The sequence below is a fragment of the Onychostoma macrolepis genome, chromosome 03 (genome assembly GCF_012432095.1).
Source record: "Onychostoma macrolepis isolate SWU-2019 chromosome 03, ASM1243209v1, whole genome shotgun sequence".
NCBI lineage: Eukaryota > Metazoa > Chordata > Actinopteri > Cypriniformes > Cyprinidae > Onychostoma > Onychostoma macrolepis.
In genome coordinates, this window is record NC_081157.1 from 49,158,047 (window position 1) to 49,167,274 (window position 9,228).

Below are 9,228 nucleotides of genomic sequence, written 5' to 3' on the forward strand. Positions count from 1 at the left end.
TCTGAATATATATCAATTGAAAGAATGAGCTAACCTATAAATGAACATTTTTTATGAGTTTATGAACATACAGAAATAATCTAAGTGCAACAATGGAGTTTGATGTTTGTGGTGAGTTTGCTTTTAGTTTTCTCCAAAACTATACAGTACAATAACTTGAAAATGACCACAGTGATAGTCAGAGTCACTCTGAATATATATCAATTGACAGAATGAGCTAACCTATTAAGGAACACTTTTTATGAGTGTTGGAATATGGGACACAGTGCAAGTGCTAGGACGCATTTTGTTGTGTGGTGAGTTTGCTTTTAGTTTTCTCCAAAACTATACAGTAAAATTTCTAGAAAATTAATACAGTAATAGTCAGGGTCACTCTGAATATATATCATTTGAAAGAATGAGCTAACCTATAAAGGAACACTTTAGGGCTGTAACTATCGAATATTTTAGTAATCGAGTATTCTACCGAAAATTCTATCGATTAATCGAGTAATCGGATAAAAATAACTTTTTCTTTATTAAAGAGCAATACTAAATATACAAGAGAAAATAAGACAGGTGTCAGGTTAGGACGGAGAGGCAAACACAGGGTTAGTGGAAACACTCTTCTTCTTTCATTTTCTTTCCACAAACGTAAACTGATCCCGAAGGATATCAAACAAAACACAACTTTAAACAAAGGAGTCCTTTAACTCAGAGTTCGTCAAACTCAAAGTAACACTTTTGTTCTAGGTCGGTTGGTGAAGCTTACGGCACGGAGGCTCTGGGGAATCCAAGAGGTGAGTAGGGGAGCGAGTCAGGCTTACGACCTCGAGACCAACCAACGAGGGATTGTGGTGAGTGACTTGATATAGCGGGTAGGTAAGTGATGACAGGTGGTAATCAGTACTCCGGTGATTGCGAGCGGGTGTAGGTGGTTGGTGTGGATGAGGCTGTGGGCAGATCTGTGACAGTACCCCCTCCCCCACGGGCGTCTCCCGGGACCGACGGCGAGGGCGACCACGTCCTCTTGGGGCAGGGCGGTCGGGGTGTGACTGGTGGAAGTCGGAAAGAAGCGAGGGGTCCAGTACATCCTCTCGGTTTACCCATGATCTCTCTTCGGGGCTGAATCCCTCCCAATCCACCAGGTATTGGAGTTGGCCGCCCCGCCGTCGGGAGTCTAGGATTTCTTCGACTCTGTAGGTGGTCCCACTGGGGTCGGCCTCGGGAGGAGGAGGTACTTCGTGCTCTGTGGAAGGAGGGAGAACGGGATTAGTGAATGGTTTTAATAGGGACACATGGAAGGTAGGTGAAATGCGGTAAGTTGCTGGGAGCTGGAGCTCGTAGGTGACTTCGTTTATCCGTCTTATTATAGGGAAGGGACCGACATAGCGAGGGCTCAACTTCTTGCAGGGCAGACGGAGGCGAATATCCCGGGTGGAGAGCCAGACTTGGTCGCCGGGTTGGTATAGGGGCGTGGTGGCGCGATGGGTGTCTGCATGTTCTTTGTGCCTCCGTACTGCCCGCTGAAGATGGACATGCGCCGTGTTCCACACTCTTTCGCTCTCTCGAAACCAAAAATCAACCACCGGGACTTCGGATGGCTCTCCGGTCCAGGGGAAGAGCGGAGGTTGAAATCCAAGCACGCATTGAAAAGGGGTGAGGCCGGTAGTGTCTTGCCGTAGGGAGTTTTGGGCGTACTCGGCCCAGGGTACGTACCTGCTCCAGTGGTCCTGGTGGCGATGGCAATAGGCGCGCAGGTAGCGCCCAATCTCCTGGATTTTCCGTTCTGTTTGGCCGTTGGTTCGTGGGTGATACCCGGAGGACAGACTGACAGAGACTCCTAGCAGCCGGAAGAAACTCCGCCAGACCCTGGAGATAAATTGAGGCCCTCGGTCCGAGACAATATCTTCGGGTAGGCCAAAGTTCCGGAAGACATGCTGGAAGAGAATTTCCGCAGTTTCGAGGGCAGTGGGTAATCCTCGTAATGGGATCAACTTGCAGGCCTTAGAGAACCGGTCGACAAATATTTTGGGTGGTAGAATTGGTTCAGGGGGTTCGGGTGATGGGTCAGGTTGGTGCAGACGGGACAGAGCATCGGCCTTAAGGTTTTTGTGGCCGGGACGATAGGTGATAGTGAATTTGAATCGAGTGAAGAAAAGGGCCCAGCGGGCTTGTCGGGGATTTAGGCGTTTGGCTTCGCGCAGATACTGGAGGTTTTTGTGGTCAGTAATCACCACAAACGGATGTTGTGCTCCCTCTAGCCAGTGCCGCCACTCTTCTAGTGCCAGTTTGATCGCCAGTAATTCGCGGTTCCCGATGTCATAGTTTTGTTCCGCCGGGGACATCTTCTTGGAGAAATAGGCGCAGGGGTGAAGTACTGGAGGGTCGCCTTTTTGCTGCGACAAGACAGCGCCAACTCCCACTGTCGAGGCATCCACTTCCACCACGAAGCTTTGATTTGGGTTCGGATGGGTGAGTGTTGGAGCGGTACAAAAGGAGGATTTTAACTTTAGGAAGGCTTGTTTTGCTTGAGGCGTCCATGTGAGGGATTTAGGTTTTCCTTGGAGGAGAGAGGTTAAAGGAGCTGACAGATGGCTATACTGGGCTATGAAACGCCGATAGAAATTGGCGAACCCGAGGAATCGTTGGAGTTCCTTGATGGAAGAGGGTTGTGGCCAACTTCTTACGGCCTCCACCTTGGCGGGATCCATTTGCACTCCATCTGCGTCGATGATGTATCCCAAGAACTGGACCTTTGGTTGATGGAATTCACATTTTTCGAGTTTGAGATACAGTTGATGCTGGCGGAGGCGTTGGAGAACTTGGGTGACATGGTTGTGGTGTTCCTCGAGGGTGGAAGAGTAGATCAGGATATCGTCGATGTAAATGAGTGTGAATCGGTTGAGCATGTCCCGGAAGATCTCATTCATGAAGTTTTGGAATATTGATGGGGAGTTTGAAAGGCCATACGGCATAACCTGATATTCGTAGTGCCCGGTGGGTGTAATAAAAGTCGTCTTCCGCTCATCTCCTTTCCGTATTCGGATTAAATTATAGGCGCTGCGGAGATCGAGTTTGGTAGATTTCTCCCGAACTCCAATGCAGGTCTGGATGATGTTTTGCGAGCCAGGGGCGACCCAGCACCACGTCCACAATGGCCTCCTCCAAGATGAGAAAGGAGATTTGTTCCTCGTGAAAGTGCCCAACGCAGAGCGTGACCTCTGGAGTGTGGTGGCGAACCAGCCCTTTGCCCAACGGTTTGCCTTGTATGGTGGAAATCCGGTAGGAGGTGGTACTCCGGAGCCGGGGCAGTTGAAGTTGAAGAAGGCTGGCCGAAGAGATGAAATTTCCTGCGGCTCCGGAGTCAATGAGGATTTTAACTGGAAAGGAGCGGTTCAGGTAAAGGATTAGGGCATTATCATGTGGAATCTTGGAAACATCAGGGTGAAGATGGACTGTGCTCACCGTGGAGTTCGCAGAGCGAACGGGGCAGGATACCAGGGAGTGACCTCCTGAGCCGCAGTACATACAGAGATTGTGGGTTCTCCGGCGGGCTCGTTCCTCTGGAGATAGGTGGTACCGGTCCACTTGCATGGGTTCCGATGCAGGTGGGATCGATCCTTGGAAGGTGGTTGCTGGGGAAGTCTCCGAATGACAGGCGTTTAATTGTTGTGAAATGTGTAACGATTTCTGGAGGAAGCCCACTGAGTCTTCAATAACAGACATCTGCTGTTTTATGGAGGGTTCAAGACCTCGTAGATAAGCGGCGAGAAGTGCTGTCTCATTCCACCCACTGCTGGCGGCCAGAGTGCGAAATCTTACGGTGTAATCATGAATGGACATGTTGGCTTGTTGTAACTGGAAGAGCTCTTCGTGGACGGAGATGGAGGAGGCTGTGTGGCTGAACACTTCGCGGAAATGGTCGATGAAGGCATCCAGGGACCGCACAATGGAGCTGTGGGAATTCCAGAGCGCCTCAGCCCACTGCAGGGCTTCCGGACAGCAGTGACATGATGAAGGCTATATTTGCTCGATCGTTCAGGAATTGGTGAGGTTGAAACTCAAAGTATAGGGAACACTGAAGCAAGAAGCCGCGACAGGTGGCCGCATCTCCAGAGTAGAGGGTAGGTTTGGCCATTGGGCATCCGGAAGGAGATGGAAATGCCGGAGGAGGCTGGAGGGCTTCGCGGAGAGTGTGAACTAGTTCGGCGAGTGGGTCTGGTGTTGGGGAAGCTTGGTCCTCCATCGCGGTTTACTCACGTCTCAATACTTCCTTTGAGGGGTTGGTCTTCTGTCAGGTTAGGACGGAGAGGCAAACACAGGGTTAGTGGAAACACTCTTCTTCTTTTATTTTCTTTCCACAAACGTAAACTGATCCCCAAGGATATCAAACAAAACACAACTTTAAACAAAGGAGTCCTTTAACTCAGAGAGTTCGTCAAACTCAAAGTAACACTTTTGTTCTAGGTCGGTTGGTGAAGCTTACGGCACGGAGGCTCTGGGGAATCCAAGAGGTGAGTAGGGGAGCGAGTCAGGCTTACGACCTCGAGACCAACCAACGAGGGATTGTGGTGAGTGACTTGATATAGCGGGTAGGTAAGTGATGACTGGTAATCAGTACTCCGGTGATTGCGAGCGGGTGTAGGTGGTTGGTGTGGATGAGGCTGTGGGCGGATCTGTGACAGTAGGTCTCTTAAAATGAACAAGTAATTTGTTTCCTTTTTAAGAAAAATTTACTTTTTTTTTTTATTGCTGAAATTGCATATATTAATAAAACTAAACCCATTTAGTGCATTTAATTGCCATATTACATTCAAAATACAAATATATAAAAATCAATTTCAAGTTACTTTAAAAAAAGGCAAACCAGTACAACTTAAAACTAAGACATGAATAAAAATAATAGTAATAAAAAAATAATAAAACCTAAACATTGTGCAACTTAACTTTCCAGTTTCAGCCTAACTACAGCTCAGGTGTGACATGAGCCTTTACTGTCTTCTTAGAAGGCTTTGTGGCTTTTGTAAGAGGCAAAAATTAGTGGGCAGGAAGCTAACGTGGAACAAAAATAAGAGTCCATACACACAACATTTATTAACACATTTTTCAGCAACATGAATTTAAAGTTATTTGGAGAATAAACCCTCTTAAATGTCTCTCTGCATACTGGTGTGTGTGTGTGTGTGTGTGTGTGTAATCCTTTAAAGGAGCATGTGGTTGCAAACACAGTGCACTCTATGCAGTTACAGGGATGCACCGAAATGAAAATTCTGGGCCGAAACCGAGAATTCTGGATGTGCTTGGTCGAAAACCAAAACTGCTTTGTAGTAATTATTTTATTCAATAATATAAAGTAGTTTTGTAAGACTTTTTAATTTAAATAAATTTTAATGACACAGAATTAAAAAAAAAAAACACAAGCCAATAAAATAACCACACTTTTATTGAAAGAAAATTGGACAGAAAATATATTATTAAATATCAATGTATTATTTTTTTATTCAGTTCTATGCAATGAATCCGACATAACTGTTGTTGTTTTTGACTAATTATCCAAATAATGTACAGTCCTGCAAACAGGGTTTTTCCTTTCTCAAAATGCGGCGAAGGTGGTACCATCCTGATCATGTGTTGTGCACACAATGTACCCACCCTTCAAGTGGATGAAACAAACACTTTTTATACGCAACATATTTTAGGTGTTATAATTATAGCTATGATTAAAGAAAATGACAATTATAAAGTTATGTTTTATTTTCTCTCATCTAATGTTTTATTGTTATTTATTCTTAAAATAGCCTTATGAAATGTTTTATTTTTCCTCAGAAATTCTGTGTTGTGTATCTGGTTATCAAATGAAGGCATAAAACATTAATTTTATTTATATTTAAAACAAATTTGGCAAACAAAGGGGATTTACTATTAAAATTAAAACATGGAAGAAATGTTGTGATCATTCCTTAAAATAAAGTTTTCATAATTTTAGTAGTAGTAGTATGTACATTGAACAAAAACGGACTTTTATTTTGACGGGTTGTCGTGAATTCCTTTAAATTTCTGTGTGAATATGACGTGACGCTAGTTTTACTCAAATGAAACGGTGAAACGCTCATGAAGTGACTCTCAGAGCAGTTCTGGAGATGTTGTTCATGTGTTTATGTCCTCATTGAGTCGGCAGACGCTGAAATCACCGCGAGCGTCACGCGCGCTTGTGTGTGTGGTAAAGGAAAACGCGCATCTCTGCCATTCATTCATACAGAGAGAATATGAGTGAATGCTCATCAGATCGCGTAAATCAGTGGGAAATGAATAGAAACGACGATTCTGTGTACATTATAGAGCGGAATATTGAACGGAGCGTCACGCGGCGCGGCATATATTTTCGGCGGCCGAAACTTCAGTGCATCGCTAGTAAATAGACTAAAACGATTCTTCGAAGCACAAGAATTTGCCTCGATGATTTTTTGTATTCGAGTTACTCGAATTACTCGAGGAATCGTTTCAGCCCTAGTTTGAATATATACAAATAATCTAAGTGCAGAATGTCTGGGGTGATTTTGCCTTTAATTTTCTCTGAAACTGTACAGTAAAATGACTTGAAAATAAATACACTGATAGTCAGGATCACTTTGAACAAATACTAATTGAAAGAATGAGCAAATCTGTAAAGCAAAGCTTTTTATGAGTGTTTAAAAATGGGATATATATATATATATATATATAAAACATTAATTTTTATTCATTCTTATTTTATTATTTTAATGTGTGTGTGTGTGTGTGTGTGTGTGTACACACACACACATTAAAATAATAAAATAAGAATGAATAAAAACATTAATGTTAACATTTATTAACATTAATAAATGTTTTATAATAATTAATGTACACTACAAACGTTTATGTACAACTTTAATGTATTTACAAACATTACAACAAAAAATGAAAAATTTAAAATAAGTTCAGGTATAAAGGAAACGCCGGCATAATAGCTTCTTTACATGCATTTAGACCGCTCTTAGCACCCGTACCGTAAGTGCGCGATTACATGTGCATCACAAAAAAAAGTGCGGCTGGCTTGACGGTGTATTTTCAAAGCGCAGCTGGCTTGACCGCAGTCGAAAACGCAGTTAGGACTCCGCTTTAACATTTCCCCTCAGAGAAATGGCTGGAAACGCATTACGGCGTAAACAGTAATTTTAAAAATCGCTAGCGTGACCTTTAGCTAAACAAGTTAGTTGGAAATTAGCCACAGTCTCTTCACCTGTGCTGTAGCACACCAAATGTGCCTAACTAGTACCTTTTAAGTGTCACAGAATCAACAAAGTAGTATTTGTTTGTAATTTAGCTGAAGTGAAATCTTACCTGAAAGCACAGATGTCGCCGGGATGAGTGTCTTCTCTCTGTGGGTTGCTAAGAGACCAATAACTGGGCTCGCCGCAAACAGAAAAGCGCGGCATCGGCCTGCGGTCGTGAACCGACTCAAGCCGCCTTTCCACTATCTCCGACGAATGACAAGCGACAGACCGGAAGTCATTCATTTCGAATGGAGAGTAGCGCGGGAGCTGCGTGGAGTTCCGATCATATGCGTATGCAGGGCCGACGACTGATGAGCTGGAAAACAGAGCACTGACTATGAGGTGTGAAAGCTGACACATCGAAGACTCAGAAGGAGAAGGAGCAGTCTACCCTTCCGTCGCCGTCTGTCCGTGTCAAATTTTGAATGGGAATTGATCGGTCTTTGTCAGGTGACGTCACACTCGTGGAACACGAAGTGCATTATGGGCGCAGCCGCCATTTGTAAGGTATCATTACTGGCGTGTTCTGTTGAATTGTGTTGTTCATTTAAAAATAATTCTGTGATAAAATGGTACGATCTTGTTGTGTGATAGGCTGCAATAGTAAGTCTCACGACAGAAAAGGTCACAAACTAAGTAACGGGGAAAGGTTTTTTAGTTTTCCCACTTTAAAGAAAGGACATGGACAGCATGTAGCGGACGTAACAAAGTGGCGTCGGATGGCCTGGGTTGGAGCTGTGCGACGCAAAAACATCACCTTTGCAAACATATCTCCGTTTATGATATAGCCCCTGATAAGCTGATGATGGCCCAGGGGTTGAGTGGTGTGTCATTCAGCCGTTGCGAGTGCAAGACCTGTAGACAACAACTTACTTGGGCTGCAAAGGTATAATATACCAGAGGGTACTATAATAATATACACTATAAAATGTTACATACATTGATTTAGTTCATTGATATGTCAGACAATTTGTTTCATGATGCTGACTTATTTTATTGGAACAATGTTTCTGCTTTATTGTGTTAGGTATTGGTTTGTGTAATTAATACAATAAAGAAAAAATGCATGAAAAGAGGGTAGTATTCAAATTTATTTGACACGTTCAAAGTAAACAAACCATCCTTATACAGTTAACATGACATTATTACATATTAATCATTACAGAAAACATACATTTGCTGTTACTACTGTGTTGTCGCAGTCCTTTTGGACGGAATGTAAATAAATCCTGTACCCAGCCATTGGTGAAATGTCCGTGGGCTTCCAGAGATTTATAGTTTTTAAATTGTTCACTGGTATATGCGCTTATACCATAAACAAGATAATTAACAATGTCTAAGTATGAGGATGAAGGTAGCAATGTGGGGTCAGCACTCCGACTTACTGCAGTCAGCTCATGGATCTATGTTCTGAATGGATAACAATTTCTCTAAATAATGGTCCCTGGCATCTTTATCGAGTTTATCTCGGTACAGCCTTTTCTCAATTTTCTTTTGCTTCATGTTTGTGAGTTATATTTACGTTGTATCTAAATATTTATCTTATTAGTTATCTTAGAGTTATCTCATTTACTTTTACTCTGTAATCTCTTTAATTCTCAGTCAGTAGCGCGATACCTCAAAAATGGTGCCACGGTGACGTCACACACAACAAAACCACGTGTCTGACAAAGACCGATAGGGAGGGCAGACGACAGACCCGCGGCGACGTCACTGTAGAACCAATAGGCTTGTTTGAGATGAGCAAAATCTGCGCAGAACTGATCACCGGTGATCACCGCGAGATGCATGCTATGGCGAGTGGTATGTGACATGGATTACCTGCCGAAGTCGACAGTTGTGTATTTTTACGTGTGAGATGGGTACTTCGCCTCCACAGACGCGTGATAAGACGTCGCCTCAACATACGTCGCCTCAACAGACGCGTGATAAGACGCGTAATAAGACGTCG